At 41.2% G+C, this 16,309-nt stretch overlaps 1 protein-coding gene across 3 annotated transcripts in view; it reads left to right on the top strand.

The window, feature by feature from the left end:
- CNTN4 (contactin 4) overlaps nt 1-16,309 on the top strand; it is a 616,632-nt gene that overhangs the window by 398,851 nt on the left and 201,472 nt on the right. The window lies entirely within an intron of this gene.

Below are 16,309 nucleotides of genomic sequence, written 5' to 3'. Positions count from 1 at the left end.
TTTTAATGTTTGGTAAAAGGGATAACTGCAGTTCATTGGACCTAAAAGGCACTTCGAGATCCCCCAACTTATTCTTATTATTCCAGAAAGAAGGAAACTAAGGATGAAAGAAATAAGTCAAAGCAGCAGTGGGATAAAATTCTTGACCCCCAGTCACCATACTATTTAATTGAGGTTCAGAAAAGCTTTTGAGGTCTCTAGATTCACCTATTTATGTTATGATTTTGGAAATTTTTATTTTGGGAATTCTAAATAATTGTATGTTATGTGTAGTGTTCATCTCCAGAAAGTAGTATAAAACTGAGAGCTAGACAAATGTGAGAGAATTTTATACCAGCGTTTTTATTTATCTAGGTATTTTAAAATTTGCTTGTAACAACAATATAACCTATCATACGGGAGACAGCATCACTTCCCTGGTGGCTCAGACGGTAAAGCGTCTGCCTGCAATGCGGGAGACCCGGGTTCGATCCCTGGGTGGGGAAGATCCCCTGGAGAAGGAAATGGCAATCCACTCCAGCACTCTTGCCTGCAAAATCCCATGGATGGAGGAGCCTGATAGGCTACAGTCCATGGGGTCACAAAGAGTCAGACACGACTGAGCGACTTCGCTTCTTCATGGGAGAGGGCACCTGTTGCTTGGGTACTGTGAAAGAAAAATATTTCATTGAGAAAAATAGATCATAATTATTTTTACCAGAGATACTAAACTGGTCCATGGATCAATATTAGCCTAACTGCTAGTTATTAATGACCATGAATTTGCTCTATCATGTGCTTCCTACACAGATTTCAAAGAATTGTACCTCTTATTTCCATAAACAAAGGTAATGGGCTACCCATACCAAAACAGCAGAACTATGAAAGAAATCATAGATTTATATCATAATCATAATAGCTACTTTTTTCTGTCTTTAGTCATTACCCCTAACTTGCTCTAAAATGGCTAAAGATGGAAAAAAAAAAAAAAAACCTAGCAGAGATTAGGACAGTCTTGGGAAAATGAGATCATGTCTGCGAGGTTGTTTATGTACTTTATATGCACAGGTACATAACTGAGCATGAAAACTTACTGCATGTTCCTTGCCTTTTTTCTGTGTTCCCCTTGAGACTAGCTAGGGACTGGTTTGGCATTTCCTTAGTTTGCCTATTAGAACCAAGGAAAATGTTGAACAGTTTACACCCAGTGTGTATCTGATGGATCCTTGCTTTGCACATTGATTGTTGGATGTTTTTGAATATTATCCCTAATTAGAACTCTCAATAGAAGAGCTGCTAGGGAATAGGAAACACTGGATTTTTCCTATCTTAGAATTTCAAATTCACTCTCTGTGTCTCTTTCTTTCCCTTCTCCTTTTCCATATTTATATACATTGATAAACTTATACATGTAGGATCTGTGTGTATAAATATACATGTGTCTATATACACAAAATATATTGTCTTTTGAAGTTAAAATTTAAACCACTTTTTGAATGTTATTATACTTCACTGTAAATTTAAATTATTAAAAATTGGTGTTTTCAATATAACCAAAATAGCTGACCATTTTTTCCCAAGCCCTGACCCATTTCCCCAAGCTTTATTTTAATCAGCCATGAAAACTTTGCATTCAAAGCAAAGTTTTGAATGCTTCAGCACTGAAGCATTTATTATTTTCAGTGTACATAAAATTTTAACCTACTGGACAGGAGACCAGCTGATAACCCCAGCAGCCTAGAGTTTCAGAGCAGCCTAAGGTAGGACAGAAATAGATGTGCTGAACATAGAATTAAGAGTGTCCATGATCGATGCCAACCAGCTTTGTCTTGTTTGTTGTGGTGTCACCTAGGATGCAGGAACAGAAGGGTAGCACTAAAAATTGAGAAGGAAAAAAGCCATAGGATTCTGGGGTGTGGTCCCAGATCTGCCACTAACATGAGACAAAACCTGTCACTTCGTTTGTCCTCAATATTCTTAGCTATAAAAATGAGTGATTTGTAAAGTTATGTCTAAGAGTTCTTCTGCGTTTTCTTCTGAGATTCCAGTCACAACTTTCTACCTTACTTTATTCCAGTCTCAGCATTTGCATGGGCCACATGGTATCAAACACAGCTCAACACTCAGATGCTGTTCATTGGATTAGATTTCTTCCCAGCACTAACAATGAATCCTAGTGCAAAACTAGAGCATTACGGACCATTTTGTGAACCTTCACCTCAATGACCATTAGATCTCCTAGTGGCTCAGAAGACTACATTTGCTTCAAATTGCCAAGTTTAAGAGTAATGACTGAAAAGTGTGAAGGAGAAAACTAGAATATTCCAGAGTATTCTGGGTTATCTGTGTAGTGTTATCTGTGTACACAGGTTATCTGTGTAGTATTCTTCACTATGATACTACCATCTATTAATAGTAAACTTTCCTAATAATGCCCCAAATTGGGTTAGATCCTCAAGTGAACCTTAACAGACATGATGTTGTCTTCTTGAATAGATCTGCTTCAATTGTAGGCCATTTAATTAGCCTAGCTGTCAGATTTTAAAAAACTACTCATTAAGACGATCATTTTTTGATTGTAAACTTTATCTACAACACTTTTTGATGACTTAAACTTTAGACTGAGAAGGACAAAACTTCTGCCTGGGGAACAAACAGAGATGTGTCCTTGACTTGCACAAGATTTTTATATTACCTAAGATCTAAAGTTTATCCTCAAACACATTTATTTATTTAACTCTCATTTCTAATTACATCTTTTCTGTGGTTTTGTCATAGCAATCATATCTTGCATTAATACCACATTTGAGGATCTTTGGGTGTAAAACATGTTTTGTGAGAAAAACATGTAAATAACTAAAGGATGTGAGATATTTTGCTAAACTGCCACTGCTAATCTGATTTAATAGTGTCTTAATATTTTGAAGCCTTAACAAACTTAGGAACCTGGAGTCAGCTCTAGACCTCAGGCATAGTCAGATTCATTACAGGTCCACGGGGCCAAAGCTTGTGGATGGTCACTTCACTAATCAGTTAGAAAGCAATCTGTTAAGTACCCATTGTGTGTTTGACACTATAAAATAAAAAGATGTGGTCAGAGCCCCTGGGAGCCTATAGTCTTAGACAATTACAAATTAATGAAAGGTCTAAAGTTTCATTCTTTTTGGAATTATTGAACTGAGTTCCAGGAAACACATTTATAGACAGAGATTTCAAATGAAAGAGGACGGGAGAGATGTCCAGCTTAGAATAGAGATGACCTGGGCATTCATTTGATGATGCCTCTGGCCAAGAAACATTGATATTTTAGGAGTCAGTGAAATAAAATGGACTGCAATGGGTGAATTTAACTCAGATGACCATTATATCTACTACTGAGGACAAGATCCCTTACAAGAAATAGAGTAACCTTCATAGTCAACAAAAGAATCTGAAATGCAGTACTTGGGTGCAGTCTCGAAAGTGACAGAATGATCTCTGTTCATTTCCAAGGCAAACCATTCAATATCACAGTAATCCAAGTCTATACCCCAACCACTAATGCTGAAGAAGCTGAAGTTGAATGGTTCTATGAAGACCTACAAGACCTTCTAGAACTAACACCCAAAAAACATGTCCTTTCATTATAGGGGACTGGAATGCAAAAGTGAAAAATCAAGAGATACCTGGAGTAACAGGTAAGTTTGGCCTTAGAGTACAAAATGAAGCAGGGCAAAGGCTAACAGAGTTTTGCCATGAGAACGCTCTGGTCATAGCAAACACCCTCTTCCAACAACACAAGAGATGACTCTACACATGGACATCACCAGATGGTCAATACCAAAATCAGACTGATTATATTCTTTGCAGCCAAAGATTGAGAAGCTCTAAACAATCAGCAAAAACAAGACCAGAAGCTGACTGTGGCTCAGATCATGAACTCCTTATTGAAAAAATCAGACTTACATTGAAGAAAGTGGGGGAAAACCACTAGACCATTTAGGTATGACCTAAATCAAATCCCTTATGATTATACAGTGGAAGTGACAAACAGATTCAAGACATTAGATCTGATAGACAGAGTGCCTGAAGAACTATGGATGGAAGTTCATGACATTGTACAGGAGGCAGTGATCAAGACCATCTCCAAGAAAAAGAAATGCAAAAAGGTCAAATGGTTGTCTGAGGAGGCCTTACAAGTAGCTGAGAAAAGAAGCTAAAGGCAAAGGAGAAAAGGAAAGATATGCCAATTTGAATGCAGAGTTCCAAAGAATAGCAAGGAGAGATAAAGCCTTCCTCAGTGATCAGTGCAAAGAAATAGAGGAAAACAAGACAATGGGAAAGACTAGAGATCTCTTCAAGAAAATTAGAGATACCAAGGGAACATTTCATACAAAGATGGGCTCAATAAAGGACAGAAATGGTATGGACCTAACAGAAGCAGAAGATATTAAGAAGAGGTGGCAAAAATGCACAGAAGAATTATATTTAAAAGATCTTCATGACCCAGGTAACCACGATGGTGTGATCACTCACCTAGAGCCAGACTTCCTGGAATGCGAAGTCAAGTGGGGCTTGGGAAGCATCACTACAAACAAAGCTAATGGAGGTGATAGAATTCCAGTTGAGCTACTTAAAACCCTAAAAAATGATGCTGTAAAAGTGCTGCACTCAATATGCCAGCAAATTTGGAAAACTCAGCAGTGGCCAAAGGACTGGAAAAGGTCAGTTTTCATTCCAATCCCAAAGAAAGGCAGTGCCAAAGAATGTTCAAATTACCTCACAATTGTACTTGTCTCACACACTTAGCAGAGTAATGCTCAAAATTCTCCAAGCCAGACTTCAACAGTACATGAACCGTGAACTTCCAGATGTTCAAGCTGGTTTTAGAAAAGGCAGAGGAACCAGAGATCAAATTGCCAACATCTGTTGGATCTTCAAAAAAGCAAGGGAGTTCCAGAAAAACATCTACTTCTGCTTTATTGACTATGCCAAAGCCTTTGACTGTGTGGATCACAATAAACTGTGGAAAATTATGAAGGAGATAGGAATACCAGACTACCTGACCTGCCTCCTGAGAAATCTGTATGCAGGTCAAGAAGCCACATTTAGAACTGAACATGGAACAACAGACTGGTTCCAAATTGGGAATGGAGTACGTCAAGGCTGTATATTGTCACTCTGCTTATTTAACTCATATGCAGAGTGCATCATGTGAAATGCCAGGCTGGATGAAGCACAAGCTGGAATCAAGATTGCTGGGAGAAATATCAATAACCTCAGATATGCAGATGACACCACCCCTTTATGGCTGAAAGCAAAGAAGAACTAAAAAGCCTGCTGATGAGAGTGAAAGTGGAGAGTTAAAAAGTTAGCCTAAAACTCAACATTCAGAAAAGTAAGATCATGGCATCTGGTTTCATCACTACATGGCAAATAGATAGGGAAACAATGGAAACAGTGACAGACTATTTTGGGGGGCTCCAAAATCACTGCAGATGGTATTGCAGCCATGAAATTAAAAGACGCTGCTCCTTGCAAAAAATCTATGACCAACCTAGACAGCATATTAAAAAGCAGAGACATTACTTTGCTGACAAAGGTCCATCTAGTCAAAGCTATGGTTTTTCCAGTAGTCATGTATCAGTGTGAGAGTTGGACTATAAACAAAGCTAAGCGCCAAAGAGTTGACGCTTTTGAACTGTGGTGTTGGAGAAGACTCTTGAGAGTCCCTTGGACTGCAAAGAGATCCAACCAGTCCATCCTAAAGGAAATCAGTCCTGAATATTCATTGGAAGGACTGATGCTGAAGCTGAAACTCCGATACTTTGGCCACCTGATATGAAGAACTGACTCATTGGAAAAGACCCTGATGCTGGGAAAGATTGAAGGCAGGAGGGGAAGGGGACAACAGAGGATGAGATGGTTGGATGGCAGCACTGACTCGATGAACATGTGTTTGAGTAAGCTCTGGGAGTTGATGATGGACAGGGAAACCTGGTGTGCTACAGTGCATGGGGTTGCAAAGAGCCGGACACGACTGCGCGACTGAAGTGAACCGAACTTAACCAAGAAATGTTCATTGAGTGCCCGTAGTATTCTTGTCACTAGAGATGCAAAAGTCTTTCTATGTCCTCTTAGATGGTGGCCTGGCTTAGGAGCCTAATTACAGACTGAGGCAGGAATGGGGCCAGTTTAGGGTGGATGGAGAATTAAAGCAGGATTATTTAAGCTTCAGCTCTGATCAGAGCTGTCCAGGACCAATGAAGGTACCATGAGATTATGCATATAATCAAGATATGCATGTAAGGAAGCCTGGCCTGGTCTTGGAAATCAGCTGAACCTTCCATCTAACAGGGAGGATAAGAATTCCAGGAAGTGGACACAGAATTTGCTTAAACCATGAGTTGGCAAACTTCCTCCTGTAGGCAGATCTTTTGTAAATAAACTTTAACATTTTTCTCCATAGAAATGTTAGGTATTTTTACTTAACTCCTAGATTACCTGTAATTTGTGTTACTATTATTATGGATATCTTATTTTTAATCACACTCTCTATTTTACTTGTAAGTGATTGAGCATGGAAAACTTGGTGAAATCTTGTTAGTTCTATAATTTGTTAATTCTGTCAACTCTCTCAAACTTTGCTATCTTCCTCATTTCTTCTAAGCCCAGTGCCTAGCCAACCCTTAATTCATGAGCCACACACAACCCACCACCATTTTCATAAATAAAATCTTACTGGAACATAGCCATGCCCATATGTTTACATATTGTCTATGAATACTTTCTAGCTTACGGCAGAGTTGAATCAGAGATTGAGTGTCTGACAAAACTTAAATAAAATCCTTGCTGTCTCTTTGTACAAAATATTATTAACCTTGCTAATCTCTGACCACACAATAATATCTTTAAATACTCAAAGACTGTCCATCAAGGCTTGTTCTTTGTGGCTCCAAAGACTTGAACTAGGACCAGAGTATACAAATTAGAGGGAGAGTTTAGTTCAAGTAGAGAGAACTTTTAGTAGTAAGAATGTAAATGTACTTCATCACAAAAAGACCAAAGTTGGCTTTCTTTCACCTAAAAGGTGGTGGATTTATAATTAATTGCCCAATTGGGAAACTCTTAGCAAATTACTTCAGAACTTATTACAAATCAGGACTGTCCCAGGCAAGCACAGATAAACAGCTACTCTACTTTCAGAGGATCCAGCTTTCTGGAACCCAAGGATTGAACCCAGGTCTCCTGCATTGCAGGCAGATTCTTTGCCATTTGAGCCAGCCGGGAAGCCCCCCTGCTGGAATAGCTCAGATTATCTCTGCATTGTAACTGTTGAGAATTAAGGAAAGAGATGCAGGTTTGAATTAGGTCAAACAGTGGGGTTTGTTTTCACCTCCCACAGGTTTCTCTTTTAAAAATATATATATGTATTTGTTTGTTTATTTATTTATGGCTGTGCCTGGTCTTAGTTGCAGCTTGCAGGATCTTTAGTTGTAGCATGTGGGATCTAGTTTCCTGACCAGGTAGGTCCCCTGTATTGGGAGCATGAAGTCTGAGCCACTGGACCATGAGGGAAGTCCTTCTCACAGGTTTTTGAAGTCACATTAAAACCCCGCATGTAACAAGTGATAGACAACCTTGCGGTGTCTTATTCTTCTTTTCCAGCACTGGGGAAGTTCTTGTTTGCACACTTGTTGGCTCTAACTCAGGGGAATTCAGTGATCAGGGAATGCGTAGTGATAGAGAATCATTGGACAGTCCCGTCGATCCTACAGTGTCTCCTTCAACCCAGGGCTTTCCTGAAAGAATAAAGTTCTGAACTCAGCCAAAGAAATTAGTATGCCTAATCAAATATTTCCAAATATTTTTAGAGAAATGGGTTTTATATCATATGACTTATTCCTCAAGAACAGCCATGTGGGAGCTCTATATAAGACAGTCTTTTGCAGTTTTTCTTCAGTAGTAAGTCCCACTCTGTGGAAGCTGGTAAAAGTCCCTTCTGTGGTTTAATTTACAAGCATAGATTCCAGCTAAGGCAGGTGTTGGCAAAATCTTATGGCACAAAATTCTGCAAACTGGCCTCCTTCTGCCAAGACAGCGCTCTGCAAATTGTAGTTAAACAAGCGTGGTGTGTGGCTGATTTCTCCTTTATAGTCTGCAATTTGGTGGTTATTTTGTCACATTCTGGTTCTCACAGACATCAGCGTCAGCATTAATAGTTTTTCCAGTTTTGAAAGGAGGACAGTCATTGCCACAAGGGTTGTGAGCAGAACCCAGGCTCATGATTGGCTTTGTCACTCGTGGGATGCACTTACTTGTCATCTTCCAGTGACTAGTCCATGATGTCTGTTACCGCTTGGTCCAAAGCTTAACCCCTCATGGTTGCTACAGAAGTTCCCTGGAAGGCAGCATCAGCATCAGCCAGGAACTTATGAGAAACGAACGTTCTCAGGCCCCCTGTCAGCTTACTAATTCAGACACTTATGTCCTCCAGGTGATATAAAGTTTGAGAACACTGGTTTTGGAAAAAACACCTAGAAATTTGTAGCGTGCCTTCCTTAGAAAATAAACATGGTTATTCCATAAACCATGGAAGGAGATCAAACCAGTCAATCCTAAAGGAAATCCCAAATATTCATTGGAAGGACTGATGCTGAAGCTGAAGCTCCAATACTTTGGCCACCTGATGTGAAGAACTGACTCATTAAAAGAGACCCTGATGCTGGGAAAGGCAGGAGGAGAAGGGGACGACAGAGGTTGAGATGGTTGATTGGCATCACTGACTCGATGGACATTGAGCAAGCTCCTGGAGTTGGTGATGGACGGGAAAGCCTGGCATGCTGCAACCCATAGGGTTGCAAAGAGTTGGGAACGTCTAAGCGACTGAAGTGACTGAACTGATTCCATAAACTGTTTGAGCCAGGTGACGCTAGTGGTAAAGAACCCAGCTGTCAATGCAGGAGACATAAGAGCTGTCTCCTGGGTTCCACCCCTGAGTTGGGAATATCCCCTAGAGGAGAACGTGGCAACCGACTCCAATAGTCTTGCCTAGAGAATTCCACGGACAGTGGAGCCTGGCAGGCTATACAATCCATTGGGTCACACAGAATCAGACACAACTGAAGTGACTTAGCATATACACACACACACACATTCCATAAACAATTAATTGTTGCCTGCACTTGCCACATTACTATGCAAGGCTTTGGAGAAGGGTAACTACAAATGTCAAGAAGATAGTGATCCGGTCTGTGATATGCACATTGTGCCCCCATGGTTATGGTTGCTGTTAAATGAATGTTTATTGAATTCATTAGAATGTAAATACAGCTAAGCCCCTACCTCCTAAAGACTTTCATGTATCAAATTTCAAGGGACATAGCTTTCACTGTTGTGGTGGTGGCATAGTTCTTACTCCCACAAATAGAAAACATTGACAATGCATCTTAATAAATTAAAACTCTTTTCACCTTATGTTTAAGATTGTAGATATAGATGCCTCTATTTAGAATTGAAAGCAAGAGTTTTCTCCAATGAATTAGATTGGCCAAAACATTTTTGGGTTTTTCGATAAGATATTATGGGAAAAATCTGAACAATTTTTTTGACAACCCGATATATATTTTCAGTCAGGAGGAAAGAAACATTGCTGAGATTATACGACCTGGTTGATCCTGACAACATCCTGACAGCACTTTAGCTTCAGCTTTACCTTGGTTATGTAGACGCACCTAGACCTTTCTATCTTCCCACCTTTCCAGACAGTTTGAAGATAGAAAAAGGATTCTGAAGCAGTTCCATCAATGGCATCACTTTTTGCCTAATTATTCTATAAATCAGCAGAGCAGCTGTAGGCCAATTAAGTTCAAAAATGTGCAGGTGGTCAGGGGAATGACTTAAAAAGTGCACTCCTGTTTTAAGAGACCCTGTGTTTCTCAAAAGTTATAAAAGGCAACAGCTTTTTACACTGAGAGTAGCAAAGGGCCAAAATAGTTAAAATGAAAGAAATAGTCAAATAAAAATGTAACGTGTGCCAGATGTAAGCAAATTCAATGGAACACTACACAGCTATTCCAAAAAATGTTCATAATGTAGTTGAAGGGAATGGCTTCTTTCATTTTGTCATGACTTAAATACTAGGACAATCTTTATATGTAACTAAAAATTTTTAAAGAGCAGTGAATCCGTGCCACTCCATCTCTGATCCCAACTCTGTGTCCAGCAACTACTGCCATAAATGAAGTACAGTCTTCATCATCACCGAGCACACTGCTACTCAGTTCCTGTAGCCATAAACAGAGATCACTGTGCCTTCACCCTGAAATCACTCCATGTGACCACACAAACAACCTGCACAGATTATGTTTTCCCACATTTTAGAAAAACATAGTCTGAAGTGAGTGAACTTGACCAATAGCCATGGTAATGGTTAAGAACAACTTCCATGCCCCAGAAGACTTGAATGTTTGGCTTAATGACTATTATATGTCCCAGTATAAAGGGCCACATTGCCCCATCTTACTCCCTTTCACGAATCCCTACCTATTACAGTTCATTTTTTCCCCCATATGCCTTGAACTGAGCTGAGATTTGCGAGGAACAGAAAAAATCACAAGTACTTCCATTCCTCAAAGAAGTGAAAGTACAACAGAAGAAATGGCAAGTATATAAATAGCTATAAACATGATAGAAAGCAGCAGTGCTATTTGAGAGAGCCCAGAAGTTTATTTGTAAAATGTTTTATGTTGGTTTTCTTACTGAGCACTTGTTAAGTGTAGAGACAAAGATAAAAGCTAGCATGAAAAAGACAGACATAAACTTGATATCATGGGGTTTATGATCTGTATGGAAGACAGAACTAAACATGAGAAATACATATGACAATTCAGTTCAGTTCAGTTCAGTGGCTCAGTCGTATCCAACTCTTTGCGACCCCATGAATCACAGCATGCCAGGCCTCCCTGTCCATCACCATCTCCCGGAGTTCACTCAGACTCATGACCATCAAGTCCGTGATGCCATCCAGACATCTCATCCTGGGTCATCCCCTTCTCCTCCTGCCCCCAATCTCTCCCAGCATCAGAGTCTTTTCCAGTGAGTCAATTTTTCGCATGAGGTGGCCAAAGTACTGGAGCTTCAGCTTTAGCATCATTCCTTCCAAAGAAATCCCAGGGCTGATCTCCTTCAGAATGGACTGGTTGGATCTCCTTGCAGTCCAAGGGACCCTCAAGAGTCTTCTCCAACACCACAGTTCAAGAGCATCAATTCTTAGGTTCTCAGCCTTCTTCACAGTCCAACTCTCACATCCATACGTGACCACAAGAAAAACCATAGCCTTGACTAGACGGACCTTAGTTGTTAAAGTAATGTCTCTGCTTTTGAATATACTATCTAGGTTGGTCATAACTTTTCTTCCAAGGAGTAAGCGTCTTTTAATTTCATGGCTGCAATCACCATCTGCAGTGATTTTGGAGCCCCAAAAAATAAAGCCTGACACTGTTTCCACTGTTTCCCCATCTATTTCCCATGAAGTGATGGGACCAGATGCCATGATCTTCGTTTTCTGAATGTTGAGCTTTAAGCCAACTTTTTCCCTCTCCTCTTTTACTTTCATCAAGAGGCTCTTTAGTTCCTCTTCACTTTTTGCCATAAGGGTGGTGTCAATTGCATATCTGAGGTTATTGATATTTCTCCCGGCAATCTTGACTCCAGCTTGTGTTTCTTCCAGTCCAGCGTTTCTCATGATGTACTCTGCACAGAAGTTAAATAAGCAGGGTGACAATATACAGCCTTGACATACTCCTCTTCCTATTTGGAACCAGTCTGTTGTTCCATGTCCAGTTCTAACTATTGCTTCCTGATCCTGCATACAGATTCCTCAAGAGGCAGGTCAGGTGGTCTGGTATTCCCATCTCTTTCAGAATTTTCCACAGTTTATTGTGATCCACACAGTCAAAGGCTTTGGCATAGTCAATAAAGCAGAAATAGATGTTTTTCTGGAACTCTCTTGCTTTTTCCATGATCCAGCGGATTTTGGCAATTTGATCTCTGGTTCCTCCACCTTTTCTAAAACCAGCTTGAACATCAGGGAGTTCATGGTTCACATATTGCTGAAGCCTGGCTTGGAGAATTTTGAGCATTACTTTACTAGCATGTGAGATGAGTGCAATTGTGCGGTAGTTTGAGCATTCTTTTACATTACCTTTCTTTGGGATTGGAATGAAAACTGACCTTTTCCAGTCCTGTGGCCACTGCTGAGTTTTCCAAACTTGCTGGCATACTGAGTGCAGCACTTTCACAGCATCATCTTTCAGGATTTGAAACAGCTCAACTGGAATTCCATCACCTCCGCTAGCTTTGTTCGTAGTGACGCTTTCTAAGGCCCATTTGACTTCACATTCCAAGATGTCTGGCTCTAGATTAATGATCACATCATCATGATTATCTGGGTCGTGAAGATCTTTTTTGTACAGTTTTTCCAAGTATTCTTGACACCTCTTCTTAATATCTTCTGCTTCTGTTAGGTCCAGACCATTTCTGTCCTTTATTGAGCCCATCTTTGCATGAAATGTTCCCTGGTATCTCTAATTTTCTTGAAAAGATCTCTAGTCTTTCCTATTCTGTTGTTTTCCTCTATTTCTTTGCATTGATCGCTGAAGAAGGTTTTCTTATCTCTTCTTGCTATTCTTTGGAACTCTGCATTCAGACGCTTATATCTTTCCTTTTCTCCTTTGCTTTTCGCCTCTCTTCTTTTCACAGCCATTTGTAAGGCCTCCCCAGACAGCCATTTTGCTTTTTTGCATTTCTTTTCCATGGGGATGGTGTTGATCCCTGTCTCCTGTACAATGTCCCAAACCTCATTCCATAGTTCATCAGGCACTCTATCTATCAGATCTAGGCCCTTAAATCTATTTCTCACTTCCACTGTGTAATCATAAGGGATTTGATTTAGGTCATACCTAAATGGTCTAGTGGTTTTCCCTACTTTCTTCAGTTTAAGTCTGAATTTGGCAATAAGGAGTTCATGATCTGAGCCACAGTCAGCTCCCGGTCTTGTTTTTGTGGAATGTATAGAGCTTCTCCATCTTTGGCTGCAAAGAATATAATCAGTCTGATTTCGGTGTTGACCATCTGGTGATGTCCATGTGTAGAGTCTTCTCTTGTGTTGTTGGAAGAGGGTGTTTGCTATGACCAGTGGATTTTCTTGGCAAAACTCTATTAGTCTATGCCCCGCTTCATTCCACATTCCAAGGCCAAATTTGCCTGTTACTCCAGGTGTTTCTTGACTTCCTACTTTTGCATTCCAGTCCCCTATAATGAAAAGGACATCTTTTTTGGGTGTTAGTTCTAAAAGATCTTGTAGGTCTTCATAAAACAGTTCAACTTCAGCTTCTTCAGCGTTACTGGTTGGGGCATAGACTTGGATAACTGTGATATTTAATGGTTTGCGTTGGAGACGAACAGAGATCATTCTGTCATTTTTGAGATTGCATCCAAGTACTGCATTCCAGACTCTTTTGTTGACCATGATGGCTACTCCATTTCTTCTGAGGAATTCCTGCCCGCAGAAGTAGATGTAATGGTCATCTGAGTTAAATTCACCCATTCCAGTCCATTTTAGTTCGCTGATTCCTAGAATGCTGATGTTCACTCTTGCCATCTCCTGTTTGACCACTTCCAGTTTGCCTTGATTCATGGACCTGACATTCCAGGTTCCTATGTAATATTGCTCTTTACAGCATCGGATCTTGCTTCTATCACCAGTCACATCCACAGCTGGGTATTGTTTTTGCTTTGGCTCCATCCCTTCATTCTGTCTGGAGTCATTTCTCCACTGATCTCCAGTAGCATATTGGGCACCTAATGACCTGGGGAGTTCCTCTTTTGGTATCCTATCATTTTGCCTTTTCCTACTGTTCATGGGGTTCTCAAGGCAAGAATACTGAAGTGGCTTGCCATTCCCTTCTCCAGTGGATCACATTTTGTCAGGCCTCTCCACCATGACCCACCCATCTTGGATTGCCCCACAGGCATGGCTTGGTTTCATTGGGTTAGACAAGGCTGTGGTCCTAGTGTGATTAGATTGACATTTTCTGTGAGTATGGTTTAAGTGTGTCTGCCCTCTGATACCCTCTTGCAACACTTACCATCTTACTTGGGTTTCTCTTACCTTGGGGGTGGGGTATCTCTTCACGGCTGCTCCAGCAAAGCACAGCCGCTGTTCCTTACTTGGAGGAGGGGTATCTCCTTACCGCTACCGTTCCTGACCTTCAACATGGGATAGCTCCTCTAGGCCCTCCTGTGCCTGCACAGCCACCACTCCTGGGGTTGCTCCTCCCAGCCGCCGGCCCTGGCCTTGGGCGTGGGTGGCTCCTCCCAGCTGCTGCCCCTGGCCTCGGGCCTCCAGCTGGCTCCTCAAGGTCACCGCCCCTGGCCTCCGGTGCGAGGTGGCTTCTCCTGGCTGCCCCGATCTCGGACTCGCAGTGTCTCCTCCTGGCCACCACTGGCCTCGGACGCCGGGTAGCTCCTCTCAAGGCCGCCGCCCCTGACCTTGGACACAGGGTGTCTCCTCCCGGCCGCCACTGACCTCGGACGCAGGGCAGCCCCCCTCGGCTGTTCCTGCGCCGGCTCAGCCTGGCACTCTAGGCCACTGCCCCTGACCTCGGACGTGGGGTAGCTCCTCTTGGTTGCGCTTAGTGAGCCGGCCCGCAGCCGCCTGCGCTTAGTGAGCCAGCCCGCAGCCACCTGTTAATTGTTAGTATAACAATTAACATAAAGGAAAAAATATATTCACAGAGATTGACAGCAGGCACCTATTTTAGATAATGTGATCAAAAACACTTTTCGAAGGGGGAGTCTTTTGAGCTGAGACTTGAAGCGAAAGTCATCCATGCAAAATAAAAGTCATGGGGAACAAAAGAAAATTGAAAACATATTAAAATGTCCATAGAAACACTTGCATGTGATCGTTCATGGTAACATTATTCATTAAACAGCAGTGAAAACCATGCCATTCCCAAACCATGCCATAACCAAAGAAGAAGCAACCTAAATGACCATCAGCTGGTAACTTGGGTTGAATTATGTGCCCCCAAAAGATATTATATGTTGAAATCCTAACCTCTAGTACCTAAGAATACAACCTTATTAGAAAATAAATTAGTTAGATGAGATCATATTGGAATTGGGTAAATCTTTAACCCAATATGACTGATGTCTTTATAAGAAAACAGTGGGAAGACCCATGGAGAGAACATCATACAAATCAGGGGTGGGACTGACAGAGCTGCAAGCCATGGAACACCCTGAATATTGATGACCACCACCACAAGCCAGGAGGAGGCAAGGAAGGATACTCTCCATGGTCTCAGAGACAGCACAGCCCTGTCGACCTCTAATCTTCAGAATTGTGAGAGAGTAAATGTATTTTGCCTGAAGTCACTTAGTCTGTATCTCTTTCCAAGGACAGTCTTAGGAAACTAATACAGCTGATAAACAGATGATTAAAATATTTTTCTTCTGTAAAGTGGAATACTATACGGGCATAAAAAGGAAGGAATCACCAATACAAGCCACACCATGGATGAACTTTTTTAACATTAGGCCAAGTAAAAAGCCAAATGCAAAAGACCAAATGTTGTAAGATTTCATTTATATGTAATGTCCAGAAAAGGCAAATCTATAGACAAAGCAGATTAGTGGTTGCCTGGGGCTGGGACTGCTCCTGGGAATTAACTGTAAACAGGCATGAGGGATATTATTTGGGGGATGGAAATGTTGTAAATTGAGTTATGATGATGATTGACCAACTCAGTCAGTTTAGTAAAAATCATTACATTATATGTTTTTAAAAAGAAGTCATAGGAGACCGTGAGAGCTAAGGCAAAAAGATTTGATACTTTTAGGTCATTTAAAGACTGCTGTGGGCTAGAGTATAGAGTGCTGAGGAAAGGGTGCAGGACGCTGAAGGAGAGGACTTTGAGTCTAAGCCATAATGGGTGAGATTTTAGGATAAGCAATCAGTAGTTCAGGGGGCCTCAGACACTAAGTAGTGACGTTTCAATTGCTTAGGAGAAAGGTGTGTGAGACAGTTTTTATCCTTGGTGTATCTTTCATAGCTGGATTATAGAAACCAGGTTTGTACGTAGTGTTTATAGAACGAGGGGACTGGGAAACCCTGATCGTGGCTGACACAGCCTTGACCCCCATATTTTCACTTTATCATCTCATCTCTCTTCCATGCATGAGGCACTTCAGTGGAAGTTGTCTTGATATCCTGGCAGGACAAAAGGCCTTTTCTCTGGGAATTCCCTTGCGGCACTCTAGATCGGAATCTGCCTGCCAATGC

The sequence above is a fragment of the Capra hircus genome, chromosome 22 (genome assembly GCF_001704415.2).
Source record: "Capra hircus breed San Clemente chromosome 22, ASM170441v1, whole genome shotgun sequence".
Taxonomy (NCBI): domain Eukaryota; kingdom Metazoa; phylum Chordata; class Mammalia; order Artiodactyla; family Bovidae; genus Capra; species Capra hircus.
This window is presented reverse-complemented; position numbering and strand designations above follow the sequence as displayed.